The sequence below is a fragment of the Diadema antillarum genome, unplaced genomic scaffold (assembly GCF_040938485.1).
Source record: "Diadema antillarum isolate AM-2024a unplaced genomic scaffold, OU_Dant_1.0 seq00000563_RagTag, whole genome shotgun sequence".
In the NCBI taxonomy this organism is placed as follows: domain Eukaryota; kingdom Metazoa; phylum Echinodermata; class Echinoidea; order Diadematoida; family Diadematidae; genus Diadema; species Diadema antillarum.
In genome coordinates this window covers 643,416-663,914 of record NW_027271502.1, presented here as the reverse complement: position 1 = coordinate 663,914, position 20,499 = coordinate 643,416, and the positions used below count along the sequence as shown (strand labels likewise).

The window sequence follows — 20,499 nt, the reverse complement described above, 5'->3', positions numbered from 1 at the left end:
GTTGTGGGGAGCCTTGCTTCTGGCCTGTGGATGAGCTCTGCTCTGCGGCCGTTGCTGTGGGGGAGGTCGCGACTTCCCCTGGTAGCGCTGGTCTAAAAAAGGACGATTTGCCGTTCCATGCACGAAGCGTGAGGCTGCAGCACTACGTGCGCCCGTCCAGCCCGCATCGCGAGCCTGCGCGGCGAGCTCCGCTGTAGAAGGGTCGTCTGTACGGATGGAAAGAGCCGCTCGGGCGAGAAATGTGTTTCTGCTGGGTCCTCATGACCCCAGCAGAGGCCTTGTGTTGTTCTTTTAGATCTTTCATCTGTCTTGTGAGATCATCACCAAACAAGAGCTGCGTGACTGGTGTTGAGGGCTTACAGAGATGCACGTATTCCGAGTTGATGTCAGGTTTAATCAGATCTTTCCGCACGCAATTCAGTTCGAAATGCGCATTACTCAAAAGAGCAAGTGCGTCTTGCTGAGACTCGGAGATATCTCGCGCGTCGAGAGAGCGCAGAAGAGCCCCAATACCGCGAGTCAGACATTTCTGCACTCTCTGTAGTTTCAGATCACGGTTACGCGTGACGGATTGCAAGTGTTCCCAAATGGGAGCGTTCACTTTAGGTGTATCGAGGTGGGGGCAGTTGCTCGGAGGGGGGTATTTTCCAACCGTTTCCTCGATGGCTTTATCTTCCAGTTTGTTGCCAATGAAGTAATTCACCGATTTTGCGATTTCCTCGTCAACTGCCTCCCCTATTCCGATGGGGATAGCATACTTGGCTGCCAACGGGGGTAGCTGTGCAGCAGGGGGAACCTCTTCCACCCCTTCGTCAAAATCGAACGGTCCATCACGCTCTGTGTCGTCGGACGTATCAAAATCGTCCCCAACAAAATGGCGGACGTCAGCAGGCAAGCGGGAAAATTCCTCCGCAGTAGATCTAGATGTAGACGCGCCTGAATGTACCACAGCAGCACGGCTAGTGGTTTTATCATGCGATTGGGGAAGGTGTTTCACCACTTCGGCGAGGAGATTTTCAAGTTTGTCTAGACGAGAACTAACATCCCCGGAGGTAGACGCCCGATCCTCGCAAGGGGCTTTTGATACCGTATGAGGTGCTTTTTTAGGGATTTTCTTCATCGGCTTCTTCCCTGAATCTGGAGCCTTAGTCTTACCGATGCTCACATTCTTCTGTACGTGCGCCGTACCGGCATCGCCGGAGGGAGGCGCTGGTGGTGGTAACGTGGCACAGACCTCCTGTCCACGTGTAGCTCGTAAAGCGAGGGATGGATCGTGCTGCTCTTTAGAGCTCATATTTGTCGAACCACCGTCTAATAAATTTATGAAACGTTCCTGACCAATCTGTTCGCAGGGAAGGAGCGAAAATAGCACTTGGTCAACAAAAAGCTTGGCTGGTGAATTGTTCCCTCCGGGACAACGTTACTTTCGGTGAGCCGTATGACAGTGACAGGTAAGCCTGACTTTATAGGAATAAAAAAGAGAGAAAAAGGAGTGGATAAGTTAATTCAAAAGTTCGTTCATTTTGCGTTTTTGTAAAGGATAGTCACGATGAAATAATTGAAGCCGTCTCAGCTTCAATTCATTTCGATTCTTCAGTGCTTTATTGTATGTGAAAATTTGTCAAGCGCATGGGTAACTTTTTCAACAAAATGTAATGAGCGCGTGCGTTGGGTTGTGATTTTTGCTACATCCCAATTGGATATTAAGAAAATGCAATGAACTAGGCGGTCTGAAGAAAATGTTGCATTATTGGCATCTCCCGATTTCCTTTGTATTGCTTTCTCTACAAACTGGCCGTCTTCATGCTAGCGACATAGGTGTAATCTTCCCCTTCCTCTTTCGTTTGACGGTTTAACGGTTACATTTCACGTTTCTATAGGTACCGAGAGGTAATCGACGCATGCGCACTAACGGCTGACATCGAAATGCTTCCGGGTGGAGACAATACCGAAATCGGTGAGAAGGGTCTCAATCTGAGTGGTGGACAGAAGCAGCGCGTCAGCGTGGCGAGAACGATGTACTCTGGACGAGACATTATCATATTGGTAATAATAATTATTCTTACGTCATTGTAAAGTGTAAACTGTTCAATTATAAAATTATTTCGTCATCCTATACCCTCTTCCCTTCAATGTTCGTCAAGCGACCACATACAGTACTCTCCGCGTAATCGGGTATCGCTTAAACGGGTACCCCGTTTAATTGGGTAGTAATGCCCAAATCAGTTCCAATGCACATCAAAATTACCTGATAATTGGGTTGCCTCTCCGCATAAATGGGTAAATAATTCTCTTCTTATCTAATTTCTACCCACATTTCATCGCAGATATAACATGAATGTCAAATTTTCCACGGCTAATCGCATTCTCTGCTTAAATTGCAAAGAAGACAGATCATTTGGGGAGTGATTAAACATGAAAACACATGTACCAGTACGGACTTGCCACATGTAAACGAACATTACACAGTCGATACAGTAGCTGACACTCACAAATGCATAGACAGACAGGAGTTGTACACACTTGCGCTCCACCCTTGCTCCGCAACAACATTCACAATACGAGAAGTTTGCAACGAAAATCACGCCATGCACCAGCTCCATAATTTTGCTTTTCCCCAGTCTCTTCTCGAAAAGTAGCTCGACGTTCTACGTGACTAGAGACGTGTTCACGTCGGAAAACACCTGCGTGTTAGCGAGGAGTCTGTAGTCAAGCGACAAAGTTTTCTGAAGACATATTTGTCCATAAAAAGAGTGTAAATCATTGCTCGTGACTGAACAAGTGTAAGCTATGTATAATGTGCCGTGCAAGCACGCGTGTTAAGCATATATTGTAGGTGTTTGGTGCAGTGTACAATGCATGTAGGCCTACATGCACATTGTGTGTGTCAATCGTGAATGAGACGTGTTCTTCTGTTAATCGGGTACTCCGCTTAATCGGGTAAGAAACGCTCTGCCCGAGCCGACCCGATTATGCGGAGAGTACTGTAATCATGAACTTTTAAATTCATAGATTCTCTGTCAAGTTACGAGATCCTTTTGATTTCACCATCATCCACTAATCGCACCACTTATTTTTGAACCGTCCTCCCTTCTCTCATTAGTTCTTACTTCCTTTTTTACCTGTCTCGTCCATACTTTCTCTCCCATCCCATACTTCTTTTGTACTATTTTTCACTTTTACTTTCCTATCCGTCTCTTCTAACTTATACATAATCGTATACATTTTCACCGTTTTTCTATAATATGTCCTTACTTGTTTACTTTTACCCCTATGTTTCTTTTATTTTTTCTTTCCTCTTCTTTTTTCACAGGATGACCCTCTGTCTGCCCTTGACATGCATGTTGGAAGTCATCTATTCGAGAGAGGAATCTTGAAAATACTGAAGAAGCGCAAACAGACTATCATTCTCGTCACGCATCAGCTACAATACCTACCGGAAGCTGATAAGGTTTGACTTTTTACTATTGAGGTTTGGCTATAGTAATTGTTAGCCTCATAATAGCTGCGATGTTATACTATTGAAGCTTATTCAAGAAGACGGTTTCAAATAGGGAGACAAATTGAAGAAACTCACGCCTGAACCTTCATTCCTCTGAATAACATCTTGCTTTCATTTAATATGCCTTGTCCGCCTTGGACTACTTAAACATAACGAAGTCGGAATTTTGGAGCTTGGGTATTTGTTCCATGTTCATCGTGTCACTGCGGGCAACAAGGGACAGCCTAGTGGTAGTGTCGCTGCCCCGAAAGCAGTAGATTACAGGTTCGAGTCCTACTGGTTCCTTTTTCCGACACGTTTGTTAATTTACAGATCAGCTGTTGCGATCTTAAAGGGATCGTATAGTTTTGGTTGAGACCTAACTTCATATTCTGATATTTGGTGAGATAATGAGAAACCTCACAGTTATGAAATATGAAAGAGCATGTAATTCCATGAGGAATTCAACGTTTATTTGATGAAAATCGGTTTTGAAATGGCTGCATCCAAAACAGAGCAATCCTAATAAAATATGGGACCCACCTTTTATTACAATAGCTTTGTGTTACTTTGTTTTTGGATGTTTCAGCCATTCCAAATCTGATTTTCATCAAATAAACTTTAAATTCCTCTTAAAATGGTATGCTCTGTAGTATTTCACAAATGTTTTCTTGGTATCTCGCAAAAAAGTTAAAAGCCCAATTCTCATCTCCACCAATACTGTACCATCCCTTTAATTTCATTTGTAGAGGGAGACAAATTGAAGAAACTCACACTAAATCGTACTTTCTTTTTATCTGTAGATCCTCATCATGAAGGATGGTCGAATTCTTCACCAAGGAGATCCGGACGATATAAACCAGGCTGACCCATCCATTATGGCCGAGTCGCAGAGGGCACTGAAAGTGATGACCGAATCGGAGGCCGAATTGTCTGGTGGCGAGTCCCAAGCCACCCTGGAGGAGAGGAGATCGTTGAAGAAGCAGATCTCTCAGCTTTCTGCGTCGATGAAAACTGCAGATGATAAAATCGATGAAGGTAATTGCCTATAAAGAATTACGATTGGAGGATGTGCAATGTTTCACTCTAAACTGGTTTGAACATGATTTCGTAGCCATACGTCCTTTTAATTTAATTGGGGTGTTGTCTTTGTGAGTGTGTGTGTGTGCTTGTGTGTGCGGTTTTGTTTATTTATTTATTTATTTTTTTTTTGGGGGGGGAGGGTCTTTCCTGAATATCGTCACATTGATATTTCGATGAATGTTTGAGTCTTATTTGCTTTCTCTGAATTGACTCAACCTATAAGCCCTACTTAAAAGCTAGCGCGGACTTGTGGAGGTTCCTGCTGTTCCTATGAACACAGTCAATGCGCAGCTTTCTGTAGCAATGAGCTTCCACGGCTACAATAACAGCAGTAGTAGTCTAAAAATGTAGTTGTGGTGTTATGTTCCGGTGTTTGCTGTGTTTAAGGTGATTCTAAAAGACCTAAATCAATTACTAATTATTATTCAATGTTAAGTGTAAGATAAATGGCCCATGGTTTTTCTACGTGGTAAGTTATCAAATTTTTGTTATGAATTGGGTGTTATAATTTAATGTAAATGTTTAATCTTGTGTAGAAAAGGTTTCAATTTTGCGGCTCCAATGAGTTTTGTTAAGCTCACACTCACCACAAACTGTAATTTTAATGTATTGCAACGTATTACCAGACTTGTGAAAAGGGCAAGTGAACATAAAACTAGGATTTACATTATGCAGAAATGAGTTTATATTAATAAGTCCGTGTTCTTCGCACAGAGGTTGAGTGCGGTGCAACAGTGAAAAAAAAAACAGTGCCATTATAGATAATACAGCATAATTATACTGTGAAAGAACGAGAACATCAGTAGGATTCTAGGTGGTTGAATAGTTCAATTATTGACGATGAGCTAAATTTGGAGACGGCGATACTAGTCAAGTTCAAGCTCGTAGTTATGGGGCGCCAAGTGTCACATAGTCCCTTTCATATCACGAAATCAGTCATTTTTCGTTGGCTTTGTTTTTTTCGTTGACAAGTGACGACGTCAATTTCTTGACGAAATTGTTATTTCGTTGTCAAAATTGTAATTTCGTGACGAAGATGACGTTGACGCTTGTCAACGAACAAACAATTTTGTTCCAAAAATGTCATTTCGTGATGAGACTGTCATTTCGTGACGAAATGACCGATTTCGTGACGAAAACAATGTGACACTTGGCACCTCATTCTTGACTATGAGCTTATCATTGAAGCTAAGGATAAGCATCTGAATGTGATTAACGAGAATTAAGTCTTAATTGATACAGCCGTATCGAAATGTTCCTATTTCACTGCTGTAGATGACGTAAGAGGCAAACTGGTGGTCAAGGAGGACCAGGAGACCGGATCCGTGTCCTACGAAATCTACTTCTTCTACCTGAAAGCCATGAATTACGTGGTTGGCATCACGGCGGTGCTCACTGTGCTGGCAGGGTGCGGCTTTGAAATCGGAACTAACTTTTGGCTGGCCACGTGGTCCGAGGCTAGTTTGGAGACTAATAATACTCAGGTAAAAGAGGATACATTGTAAGTATGAGACGCCAAAATGTAGTGTTTGCCTGATGGGTGGTCACCCACAATGTCATGTACAAGCAGATAATATGAATTATGATATACATTATATACACGCGCGCGAGAGCGTACACACGCACACACACACAGACACACCACTCACTCTCGTTCACACACATACTCACATAGACATACACATACACATTAAAAGTTTTCCCATGATTACATAATTTTGTTCTTGAAATGTTAATTGACTAAACGAAGTCTTGTAGAGTTTAATCCGCATATGCTACGTCAAACTTTGGTCAAAATCATACGTTTTGGATGATTTACCGGCCTGGTATAACATTACCAGGACACTCGTCAGGTATTCGATTTGCCATTCAACTGCTACGTACATCGGGCAGTATGAAGTATATGGAAATTCTCATTTTTATGTCAATTTTCGGACTAGGTCACAATTATGGCTCTGACGTAACCCCTAACGCTCATATTTTTTCTGTATTAATCCCTGTGTCCTATAGGATGTTCTCGACGACACGAACTATTACATATCGATCTACGCCGCACTTTCGGGATGCAATGTATTTTTCAAAATTGTATCCGTGCTCTTCCTCACTGCTGGTGTGTACTACGCTTCAAAGAATTTGCACTTTGAGATGCTCGACAACATTATCAGAGCGCCAATGAGGTATGTTTCAGTCATGTAATGTTATTGTCTTACTTATTAATGTTATTCTTTTTCAGTGATAGTATGCTGTGTTCTTCAATTGAGGGCCCCGCCAGCATTACAGCATTGCAAGGTTCCATTCTAAAGACATACATAGAGACACAGAAACCATGGTAACAACTAAAGTTTCCATAGGGTGATGCCGTTTCGACAACTTTTGAAATGATGTCAGACATAAGTAGTGGTGCCTGATAGCTGATTGGTTGTTTCAACGACAGGTGCTATCTTACCAAGTTTCATCATGAAGTCTTTAATGCAGCGTTGTGTAATGGAGATCGTGGTAAAGTTAGATCCAACATTTCGCTTTCTGCTCTGAATAATCCAGTCATGCAAACGAGATGTAAACAGACGTATATCATCTAATATTTCCAATCTTTCACACATCACAGATTTTTCGACACGACCCCAACAGGACGGGTATTAAACAGATTCTCCTCGGACACACAACTCATTGACCAGGTATCGTTTGAACATAATTATTATCACCTCGCCTCGGGGAGGGGACGTACTGGTACCCGAGGCAGACCACGGACCTACTGTATCCCTAGAGTCTAATGCTGCGTTCACACCATGTTCCTGGCGACCACGGCAGTCATGTCCGAAATGTGTACATCGCGCCGTGGATGCATCAGGGACTTAGTACCGGTAGTTACTTTTCACACTGTCTTGAAATAAAGCAAAAATTAAACACACGACAAAGGAAATGTCCACATTAGGCTCCGATCGTATAAACATCGGGCCATGCATGAAGGCATAACATTGAACCATCGTACAACCGCCGGTCTGCGGAGCTTCTCAGGCTCCAGCAGCAATTTCGTGAGCGGAGGCAAATTCTTCTTGCGCACATTGTCTTTTCTTTGTGTTTCGTTCTGGTAAACTTTTCAATAAAGTTTCACATCATCATGTAGCCTTCGTATGTGGTGCCATTGTGTGACCTTCTGTACTTTCTTTGCTGTTGATTAGCTTTTGACCCTGCTCGAGACAAACTTCCCACGAAATTAAAAACTCCATCATTATTCGTACCTGCCATCTTATATCAAGTTCGGGACAGTGTGACGTCACTCTTCCGAAGACTGAGACGGGCCGTGAGCAGAATGATCAAGACCTAACAAAGTTGAATACGGAGAGAAGAAAATAATAGACAAAATCGCATGATGCACTATACATTTTGGATAATAGGGGCTGCCGAGACCGCCGTTAACATGGTGTAGACGTATCGCGTAAAGAAATCAGAGCTAGGTTGTTACAACACAATACTTTTATGCGAAAAATCGGTACCTTATACATGCCATTACTTTTGGTCTCATTTCAAAGAAGGTAAAGTAGTGAAAATTCATGAGTAGGTCGATGGAAGACCTGCCGAAAGATGAGATTATCGACTCCATTAATTTGGTTGTATTGTTACGAGTGATACTATTATCTTTGTACAAAACACGTGAAACTAGACAATCTTGTCACTTTCTAACAAGACATGTTCCATTGGAAGTTTGACAAATTTGATTGTGTGATTTTGCTCTATTAATCAAAGTAATCCTGACTATTGATATGGAGTGACATGTGCTTAAAATAAAATGTAAGCTAATCGATAGGGGAAGAAACCGGTTTCGATATCATTTGGATGAAAAAGTAATATACAAGTACGAGATGAATGTCTGTCTCAATGTCTTTGTCGACCGTCCTCTTTACAGCGTCTCATTCAGACTCTTCGAATGTTTCTCAACCTCGGTTCCATGGTCCTTGGCGTATTCGCTGTCATCATCTCCGTCGAAGTCTTCTTCATCTTCTTCATCATCCCCGTCGGCATCGTCTTCTTCATACTGGCCGTCTACTACGTGACCACGTCTAGGTAAAGTGGGAGAATTAAGACATTACACGTTATTACCCTCATTTCAGTTCGGTTCGGTTCAGTTCAGTTTTCATTTTTTTTTCCCATCCAGGAAGGAATGAACAAAATATGTAATACAAAGCATACTTAAAACAATCACATAGTTTGATTAATTTCAATGAAGGAAAAAAGAAATACAAAACGAAAGTGCACTCGCATAGTATAAGATATGATATAAGTAGTATAACTGAGAACATCTAGGCATGCTTTGGAGGATAACAATAAAGTAGGTACGGAAGATTATCTAAAACTTTGAGATGTTGACAGTTTTCAACGAGTTATACCTGGGACAATGTGCTTTTTTTTTAAAGAAGAAATTTATAGGAAATGATATATAAATTGACTGTTTTCCATCATTTAATGTTATTTTGATTAATTTCTGACATAAATCATGCAATAAAGTTGTCTCTGCTTTGAATATAAGCATCTTTATTTTTACCAAATTTGAGCACTGGAAAAAGTTTGATGCGGCTACGAAAAGTGCCAAATCTGCGACGTCACCAAATGTGTATGCAACCCAGTGGGATTTACGTATCTATAGGCAAACTGTGTGCACTTTTCAGGAAATTGGTGTATAAGTTGTTGTCAATCTAGAATAAATCGTCCGCCAAAACTATATATTCACGTCGTGAAATCGTTTGTTTGTTTGTGTTCATTGGAATCATTTTTTACACCCATAAATTTACGGAAAAACAAAGTTTTAATAGCACAAAACCCATCGTCAGCTCAAGATTCACGATTGCCGTGATCAGCTGTTCCTTCGTACAGCCACAATTTGCTGTTATTATTGACACAACAAATCGATCATTGTGGGGGAATTGCGTATAGCTGAAGTAATCTTACATACTCATGAAGGATGATAACTAAGTCAAAGAGCTGTAATTGTTTGGAAATCATTTTTACACCCATAAATTTACGGAAATACGACGTTTGAAAAGCACAAAACCTACCGTAATCAGCTCAAGATTCGCGATTGCCGTGATCAGGTGTACGCACAACAGTACCAGGAGAATCGGCAGTGAAGAGGTATTCCTTGATGCCGTGATTTCAGCATGATTCTTCTTCGAAATGGCATGATGAAGGTTTGTTAGATAAATGTGACCTTCTTTTTCTCTTGTGTGTTGGTTTAAATTCTAATTTCTACCTCAACTTGCTAAAAAAACAGTCTAACAAAGCGGGAAACTGCAACATTTCCGTGCTGAGCAGCAGTCACGATACACGTGTTGCATGCAAGCATGCACCGCTGCTGCAGCGATCCCCATAGTATAACACGTAGGTTGCTTGTAAACAAGGGGGTCCTCGGCGCAGTTGGCCAATCGTGAACACGTATTTCGATCACGTGTCTTGGTAAGCAACAAGGCTGTTTACGCGTCTGGGAGACGATTTACATAAACTTACGCATGTTTCAGACGAATCTATGAATGAAAGTGAGTAGCATGACATCATGCCATGACCATATTTTGGAATAAGCAGAGGTAGAGCTTTCTGTAGGTACCAAATGTGTCAGGGTTCAACGCAGAATATCTAAGACACGATCGCCAAAAGAACAGTCATTTTCGCCGTAAGCGTAGGCGATTTGGTCTTTAGACGTAAGATTTTGGCCAACTTTTGAGATTGACATCCCACTTTTCTCTTCAAAATTCCACATTTTGTAGGTTGTATTTCGAAATGTTGTTGGTATCAATCAGAAACTAGAAAATTTCCCCTACAACGTGATACCAAAATGTCAATTTGGTCCCTGAGGTAGGTCATTTTTTGACCTTTTTCGGGCTGTAGCGCGAAATCACATTTGCCGAGAAGTTTCGGGTTTTGCCAGAGCGGGTCTCATATAGCCGTGTGGCAAATCAGCTCATACACATTTGGTGACGTCGCTCAAATCCGATGTTTCTTGTAGCGAACGGAGCTACGTGGTCATGGAAATTGTGTGTTTTTTCAATCTCAAAAACAGCTTGGGGGTAAAGTTACATCGTCTAAAAGATATCCATTTTTGTTAACTAGCTTCTTAGCTTTCCGTAGATATCAAACTTGTCATATTTCTAGATTCTCTATAAATTTCTGCTTTAAAATTTCCGTGCATTGTATTGCATGATAGAGTGTTGATAACTTTTGTACCATATTTAGGAGATCATTGCAGTACTCTGCTCTGCTGGAAATGGACATCTATGTGCAATTTGTTCTTCACCTGTGATCGGATAAAGGTCAAACCACTCTTAACTGGCTTTTGTCAGCCAACTTAGGAGATGATAGACCCTTTACAAGTGAGATAAACAATACACAAGTAATAAAGACGATGAGCGGTATTTCACAACAGCTGATTATCAGGATCAAGTGTCTGTCTCAAATGTGATTTTGTATAGAGAGAAAAAAATATACTTTGTATTTTTTCCAGGTATTTTGCAAACGGCAGCGAATTCGCAGGACATAAAAGAGCGTAATCATTTCAAAAAACAACATCTGCCGGCAAACTAGTTCTGATGAGACACTGAAAGAGTAGCATAAGTCCGACAACTTTCTCGCCGCATTCATTGATCTAATTTTTTTTTTTCGATGTTTCATACAGGGAGCTCCAACGATGCGAAAGTGTGACGCGTTCACCGGTCTTCGCTCACTTCTCAGAGACTCTAAACGGGTTGCCGACCATCCGATCGTTTGGGTTCGTTGAGCTTAACATTCGAATGTATACATAGATACTGTCCATATAAGATGTCGTGGCTATTCCTCGCTGTAAGGTCTCACGCGAAGCAGTGGGTACTTAAGATCTGAATGTCATTATAATTCAGTTTGTGAACACTTTACTCAACGCTGAGTGACATAAATAAATGTATAGTTTAGCTTCTCAAAATGCGCTTATTCATTTCAAATTCCGGATTCATTGCCAAAGATGGTAAGTGTGTTTATATTGATTCTCATAGGCAAATTTTTACTTCATTATTTTGCATATGTGTTTCCTTTAATACACTTATTCGTTTGTTTACTTCACCCCATAATAAAGAAAAAAAAAAGAGCATGCAAGGAAATGAAGTAAAAACCGAAATTTTTAGTAGACAATGACCGGTGTCTTAAAAAAAAAGATGACATCATAGGGGACAAACAATTATGGAGCACAAAGGAGAAGAAAGGGAAATTTGCATGTAGTTTCGAGAGTCAAACTGGTCAGATGTGACATAGTGAATGGCGTATACTGTACCTGAGAAGCTGCTATTGCTCCACTTACCCAAATCCACGTTATTTGTGTATTTTCCCTTCAAAAAGAATGCCATTAAAGTGTCAAACCCGTTGTCATTCCAAGGTAATGTTTCATTCTCTTCGACATCACCATCCAAGTTTCTCTTCTGAAAACGTCTCTATTTTGTCATGTTTGTATGGTATATAATTCTTGTGTGTGCGTGCAGGGACCAGAAGAGGTTCTTTCAGACTGCACTCGACAGAATATTGGTCAACAACAGAGTGTATGCCTACCTTATTATGTCTCAGCGCTGGATCGGCTTTCGTCTGGTATATATTTTGTCAAAATTATATTTACGTAGAAATAGCCTCTGTTACAGGAACTGGCCGCATTAGCATTTGTTAAAAGAAATAATCAATATTTAGGGTACAACACTGATAAAAACTCAGCATTGTAACATACACTTCCTGAACTATCCCAAGTTGTATATGCAATGTTTATACAGATAGTTTTGATATCTGTTCGAAATAACCCGACGTCGTTATTCCCACTCGAATAGAGGGAGCAAAGCCTAAGTCCGTGTAATATGCTTGATCGCATTATATGTAGTTTGACTCAACAAAGAAAAACATTTCACAACGCTGATAAAAAGGAGATTTGTTTAAACAACCGACCCTATTGAAAACGGAACCCCCCTCCAAAAAAAAGAACAAACAAAACGCCTTTTCTTGTTATCTTGAACCTCAGCATAAATGCAGCATATATGAATTATAATAGTTTATATGTATTAATGCACACCATGCTGCTTACGTATGGATATCACTGTTTGAATAATTCTAGTTGGTCAAGACATTCATATCCGTCCTTCATAAATTTCACACCCATGAATTTTGGGACCTATAGTTTTTCAAGCTAGCTTGTGTACGCCCTATGATATTTCTGTTACTTCTTTGAGACGCCTTCATACTATTAACACGACCATTGATATTTATTTTGTGTTTATTACGTTCTTTATTTGGGGCAATCACAAGATATGGTTGTATGCATTTTGGTATTCCTATTTGTTGAATCAATTTCAATTAATTAATTGGTTATTCCTTTGAGAAAAAAAACCCCGGAAATGTGAAAATAAGTTGAACTAAACAACATGGTACCTTGCGTGGAAATACAACGCCGTAAAACAAAAAAAAAAACACACACACACACACACACACACAAACGCAAAGCTCTAGGAGAACATCGCATATCATAAACAAAGGAAAAAAGTGACTAATATTGTAATCATTCCGCTTTTCTTATTGTGTCCTTTTCCACAAGGAATGGCTGGGTGCCACAGTGGTCTTATTCTCCAGTCTATTTTGTCTATTGGGAGCGTTCTACTTCGGTATTGAAGCCAGTTACGTTGGACTGGCTGTTACATACTCACTCGAGGTAACCACCAATTCTGCAATAACCGTCTTGTTCCATTCTAAATATTCAATTTCGTTCACTGTATATCTGAGAAAAACCTTTCAGAACATCGATTTGCCCCCCCCCCCCATGCCTATAGCAGCGTCCAACTATATCTTACTTTGAGACCATTTGATTTAAATGAAGGACTTTACGAAAAAAAATGAATAAACAAACTGACTGCTTACTCTTTCAAAATTAGGAACTGTATCGTGTTTACTCCGTCACTAGGTGATACATGCTCACTTGAGGTAACCACTGTTTTTCATTAATCTTTTTGTTTCACACTGAATGTTTACCTTCATTATAAACTCGCTGTTTGTCTGAAAATAAAATATAATACAAATATTCTCCGGAGGCAGGGTATCAGGAGAAAAGTGATACTGTACGAAAACTACGAAGAAGTTGCCAATTAATTATATATGCAGGATAATGCTTCATGATTCCTGTGTACTTTCTATGTGTAGATATCGCTGTACATGACCCTGACGGTTCGAGCGGCGGCAGAATTGGAGCTGCAGATGAATGCCGTAGAAAGGGTCAAATTTTACTCCGATATTGAAGGAGAGGACTATGGAGGTGGGTGAACTTTCCTGCATTATGCATCATATCACTTTAAATGGAACATGTTGAAATTTCGATCATTATTTTCCTTTACCCTTGGGCCACCTTGCCTTAGCCTCTTAAATGAAATACAGGAATGTTGAATTGAGCCGAAAGTATAGTTTAACCCTACAGGACGTTGTATGCTTTCGGGGTATTGTGTTCGTATACCCTTTGGGATCGACCACCCGCCTCAAGAGTATTGCCCTAGTACTTATAGATTCTGATAAACTTTTGCGCACTGTTTGTATGTTATTTAGCTAGTTTACAGAATCTCTTTTCCTCCCTTGTTTATCGAATTTCTTGCGATTTAGGTGAGTGGACTTATTGTTAAAAGTGCTGGATCAGATTATAACATAAGATTGACTGGACTGAGAAAGACATCGTGATAGTACGGTGTGAGCATTAATATCATTGTACATATACACATTAATATACACACCTCCAAAGCTAGAGACAGAGAGACAGAATGAATGATTCTGTCTGAACAGCATTAGGCGCTAGTAGTAAATGCTGATATTTTTCTTGGTATCTAGGCATTGAGCCTCCTCCCTCGTGGCCACAGAAAGGCGAGATCCAGATAGAAAACATTTGTGTACGGTACGCTCGCGACTTGGACGCCGTGCTGAATGACGTCAACATCAACATCCCGTCTCAAGACAAGGTAGGCCCTCCACTACGCACGAACTCTAGGTGTCCCTTTTGGCTAGCAGGAATAATGTGCCTGTGTATAACGCAGCCCGAGTTTGAATTTCGAGTGTCTTTAATGCAAGACAAAAATAGTGCTGATTAGTAAAATTGTATCTCAATCGCTGTCTGAGACTAACTCACATTACACTGTCTGATAAGCGTAATGTTTACATTCCCCTGCATTGTTAATCTGTTTGACGTGAAGACTGATGACTAACGTAAACTATACTTAACTTCAAATGTTACGAAGGAGACGATACAGAAGAGTACATGGATATCAATGTCCGAAAATAATGTTGCCCCAGACTTTTTCACAAATTATTTTGGTATCATGCTGCATTATCATTTATTGTGTTTCTTCGTCATTAGCTTGGAATATGTGGCAGAACCGGCAAGTGGAAAGTCATCCCTCACGCTGGCGCTATTCCGAATGATCGACACATACCAAGGTATCTTGTTACTTCTGGTAACAAATGACATGGCTGCCTATTGCATGAACACGGAGCTACATATAGCTTCATGGTACAAAGAATACTAAAGCTTCCATGCTACAGGGATGATGTATTTAAATCGTACTTCGCATATCTGCCTAGGACATCACCATTACCACGACCATTACTAAACAATTTCTTTTCCGGATTCGGATGAAAGTTCATGCTATGAGCAATTACAATATGCTGACTCCTAATCTGACTAAACGTCTTATAGAATTCAAAGTCCATGGTCAACCGAGAAAAAAAACTACAACAAAGGATGACAAAAGAGTCGTTATTATGTCGTTGTCACTTGTTTTAATCCAATACAAAAACGACAAAAGAAGATTAGAAGACTTGCTTAAATATGAATGATTTTCGTTCTCGTTTGTAATATCTTTTTCACTTGTACCATGACGGCGTGTTGCGGATCGACAGTTTGGTATGTTTTCTTGAAAAGGTTTGGAAGCTGACAGTGTTATCATTTACTGACTGACTTGTCCACTATGTGATTTACTTCCTTTTGGAATGTGTTTCAGGTCGAATTGTGATCGATGGGATAGACATCTCCACTGTTCCACTGAGAACTTTACGTCAACGTCTCTCCATCATTCCACAAGATGCCTTTCTATTCACGGGCACATAAGGTTTGTGTCAAGCAAAGTCTCCACTCTAAAGATTCTCGAGTTTCTTCTCGCGGTCTGTCGTGTATAGCATGACCTTTTTTTAATAATTAAGCGAATCTGCAGTTTCTATGCGTCGAAATGTTGGTTGAAATTGTAGTGCACTCCAAACTTTCTACTGCAAGTTGTAAATGTCCTGGAATCTCAAGCTTTAACGTTATTTAAACTGCCGTGACATGTATATCCCGAGGTATATCTCACTGCACGATTACAGCCTGTCTACAGCAGTCCATGCCCTTACTGGAAATATTATATCTCTTTGCGCCATGAGCGATGGCTGAACTTGAAAGGCCATGTGAGATTATAGTTTACTTTAGTTTACTTATAATTGTTGGGCAATTTGTTTGCCCTGCCTACCTCCTCATCACTAGCAAATTTCGAAGGAAAAATATTCTGTCTTGTGAAAAGGATGGTAATGCACATGATGGTCTAAAATATTATCCTGATTTGATTTAATATTCAAACCTGCAGAAGCAACCTTGATCCTACCGACACGAAACGGGATGAGGAGCTATGGAAAGCGTTGGAAATTGCTCAACTCAAGGATATAGTCTCCGGCCAAGAAGAAGGCCTTGGTGCGTTCATCAGTCCTTGCAAATACTTCATTTCAATTTACATGTTTCATACAGTTCTCATTATCACAGTGCAAAGATTTGATAAATCCTGTCCTACGTACACTACGGTGGAGTGAGCAAAAATGATGTATATAATATCATCATAGTACGGAGGTTATCATCTAGGAAATTAGAATTTCCAAATGCTCCAATCTCTTGATCCATTTCTCAGCCCAATGGGAGTTAAGTATCTATCGAAAAAGACTTTAAATCCTGTGGTTAATGTTTCTGTGGTTCTCTATTTTGAATGTCAGTTCGTATTCTCTAGATTGCTTGTGTGTAATCTTGATACTTTTAAGTGTAAGGCCTCATAGGATTTTATCATGTCAATTCATTTTCACTTTTACGGACGTGAATCTGTGGTAGACATTCATGATTACTTCAGGACAAGAAAAGAAAATAAGAACACGTTAAATCATTCGGATATTTCACAATAATCTAGTTAACCTTTGTGAATTTACGTTTTTGCAATCATTACAAATATGTCTTGGTTATACATTGTATATAATTTCTCTGTATATTTGATGGAAATGAAACTAAATTTGAGTTTTGAATCTTGAATCTTAATTACGTAAATAGATTTCAGTTTTATTGTAATGTAAGAGGGCTGAGGGAAAGGGTTTGCCTGTTTTCAGGTCCCCTGTTGTAAAGTTTTAATTAACATGAATGATGATAAACCTTTCTATCACTCTTGTGCAAAGACTACCAAGTCACTGAAGGCGGTGATAACTCAGCGTGGGTCAGAGGCAGCTCTTTTGCCTCGCCCGAGCTTTCCTGAGGAACTCACAGATCGTAGTCATGGACGAGGCTACGGCTTCCATCGATCACGAAACTGTAAGTTGACTTATACCCAAGCTAATACTGTCATAAAAAAGGACAGAAAGAAAATAACTCTGTTTTCCCCCGTAATAGGGTCCTACATGGCCTAAGCGCATAACACTCTTAATTTTCCACATTCTCCACACATCACCACTAGGTAACCAATTTCTTGGTCACTGCCTCTTGCACGCTAGTTTGTAACTGATGATATTATCAAGACAACGCATCTTTTAAACTCGTGTCACTGACAATCTCTCAGTTTTCATGCCGCCAAATTGTAAATACAAGCATAAATGCTAAGGGGTGATGTGGACATATTCTGGTATAGGAATGCCGCTATTTTTTTTTCAAACACATACTGTATATGGCGCCGTACAAATGTTATGAATCATCAAAGTCTCTGTTAGATGTCCACCAGTATATAGCGTAGAAACATACAGTGGTATACTTTTAATTACCTCGTGAATGATACTCTCCTATACGTCTCGTTACCCTCGACAGATTACCAATAAATAATACTAATGCACTATCTAAGTCATCACACAGAAAAGAAAAAGTGTTCTGGGCTTCACATTTTTTTTTTTTCGTTGTTCCTGCTAGGATCGCATACTGCAAGACGTCGTAGCCGATGTGTTTGAAGATAGAACCGTCCTGACGATAGCGGTAAGTCGCAAAAACTCTCTCTTATCATTCCACATGGATGATTAAGTGGGTACACAGTTTAAACAGTAACTTCATTCTGTAATCAATATGTAAAGAAAATATTAAATCCCCCTAAGGTGCCATTCATCTGCTACTTTGCAATATACTTCGTCGAATCCTTACGGCAAGGAGGGTACGGATCAAGGAATTCTATAAAGGGGGGCGCAACTATATTTCTGGTGGCACTTCCGGGTTTAATTTCATTTTTCTTTTTTATTTCTTTTGCTTTTTACGAAAAATAAAGGGGGGGGGGGGGTTGTGTGCCGGTTGCACCCCCTCCGGATCCGCCACTGGCAAGAAATTCAAGCAGATTTGAACCAGACTGACAAACTTATCGATGGTGATGGAAACGTATTATTATTCAGCGACATATTAATGAAGGTTTTTAACCCCGGGATAATTATAATGACAATTCAATTAATTAATAATTATCTGTGGGGTAGATTATTCCCCTCATCAAATTGATACAGTGATCAAGGTGAAGATTTATATGTGTATATAGACATTGATATTGATACACACACACACACACACACACACACACTCACATGATATATATATATATATATATATATATATACATATATATAGTATATATATATAAATGTATATATACATATTGTTGTTGTTGTTGGTGTTGTTTGATGGGCCCGTATAATAATTCATAAGACAGCATAAGACAGCATAAGACAAATTCATTGGGACTGGTGTGACATCGCCCAATCCAAACGGAAAATAACTAACCAGTTTGATCTTCACTTTCATGTACTGACAGCATCGCGTCGGCACCATTTTGAATGGAGACCATATCCTCACCCTGAGTGACGGTCACGTGATCGAGTACGACACCCCAAACAACCTGTTGGATGACGAGGACAGCGTGTTTGCGTCCCTGGTTAGAGCCGGAAAGTGAAAGCCATGCTTTCTTGAATCTACCAGTTAACTGAAATAAAGGGCAGTATCATTGGTGGTCTGCTATGAAGAGGTACATGACTACGCGTGAGCAGAACACGACAAACCAAGTTTTTCATTTGTCGTTTAGAAATCATTATCTTTTTCCACTGAAATTTCTGGCACACCTATGGTTTGTATAGGTAACATGTTGGCAGAATGCCAGCACTGCATTTGATGCCTTGTCTGTATAAAGCTGCTGCAGACTTCAAGAAAGAATTTCAAGAAGTTCAATTTAAGAATGAAGACATAAAGTTAGGTGTTTTGCTTCATCATGCGCGTATATTCAGGTATGTTCATTGTCCATTCCTCGATTTCTGAAATACGTTTCATGCAACTCAAACGGTAGTATAACAGAAAAAAAAAACCAGCATCATACTTGATACGTAAAATTTGTTTTAAATTAGTTGTAAATTAAGTTGTATCGAAACAGTATCTTTCTCTTCCTTATACATGTCAAGCACCCCCCCCCCCCAAAAAAAAAAGGGGGGGGGTGACACGTTTCTAAAAGCAACTAGCCCAAACCTGTTTTCAACAGACAAGTATGCCTATAGCTAGCTAGGAGACTGCGAATATTCAAGTGACTGCTCAGCCATAATCTAACCCTTCTTCCAGTTACCAAGTTCAGGTCTTTCCTGAAAAATTATATTCGCGCGTCTTTCGAAAATATCTATCACCTTCTATCTTTTGCATCTCTGTGGGGTTGCTGTCTATATCACACCTCTCCTTCCTTTTATAACAGTTAATAACATAATAACAATAAGAACATATAATGTGGACCTGCTATATGGAGCCATGATAATGCATTTGAATGAAGTACTGGACTGGATCAGGCAGTCTGTCAAGCTAAAATGTTTGTAACGGAAAACAATATGTAAAGAACACCGAATCATGCTCTGACTAAGAATTTGTTTACCACCATGCCGACTATATCAAAAATATATCTTGGTGATATAACAAATCGAATTTATGCTCTATTTGAATTCAACGGGGTTTTGATAGAAAGCAGGATTATTATTCATTAAATGTTACACTGTAAAAACATCGGTGTTAGATTTAACACCATGGGTTTTAAATGTAACACCGATCAAGTGTTAATAGAGGACCACACCCACGGGTGTAGAAAATGCATTGTGATGGTGTTGAAAAATGTTCACTTGGCACTTCGTGGTGTTAATTTGACACTATCTGGTGATATTTTTGACACTTTGCTGGTGTCAATTCAATAATTACACCGCATGGTGTTGATTTGATATTGCTCAGTGTTAATGTCAATGGTATGACACCTGTCCAGCTCCAATAGGAGACCACACCAACTGGTGTTACTGTGGTGTAAATGTGTTTACACATTTTTTTCAAAAATCAAGTACTTTATCGGAAAATTAAAAATCAAGTACTTTATCGGAAAATTCTTGATCGTCTTGTTGAAATTAAAAATCAACAAGGAGTGCAGTTACTAAGAAACTCTTCAAAAAAGAATTTTGTATTTTGAAATGACACCCGGAGGTGTTAATCTAACATCATAAATGAGCACCGAAAATTTAACACCAGCTCGGTGTTTCATATTTAACACCGGACTTTTTGCAGTGTAGAGAACAGTTTTTTTTTTTCCTGGGAGACGGGGGAGGGGTAGGGGGAGACAGAGAATGCAATGAAATTCGTGAAATATATTTGTGAACTTCAT

The 20,499-nt window shown here is 39.9% G+C and overlaps 1 pseudogene; it reads left to right on the top strand.

Moving 5' to 3' along the window:
• The first annotated feature begins 1,329 nt into the window (after positions 1-1,329).
• LOC139735088 (ATP-binding cassette sub-family C member 9-like) lies at positions 1,330-19,561 on the top strand (annotated as a pseudogene).
• Positions 19,562-20,499: the final 938 nt, after the last annotated feature.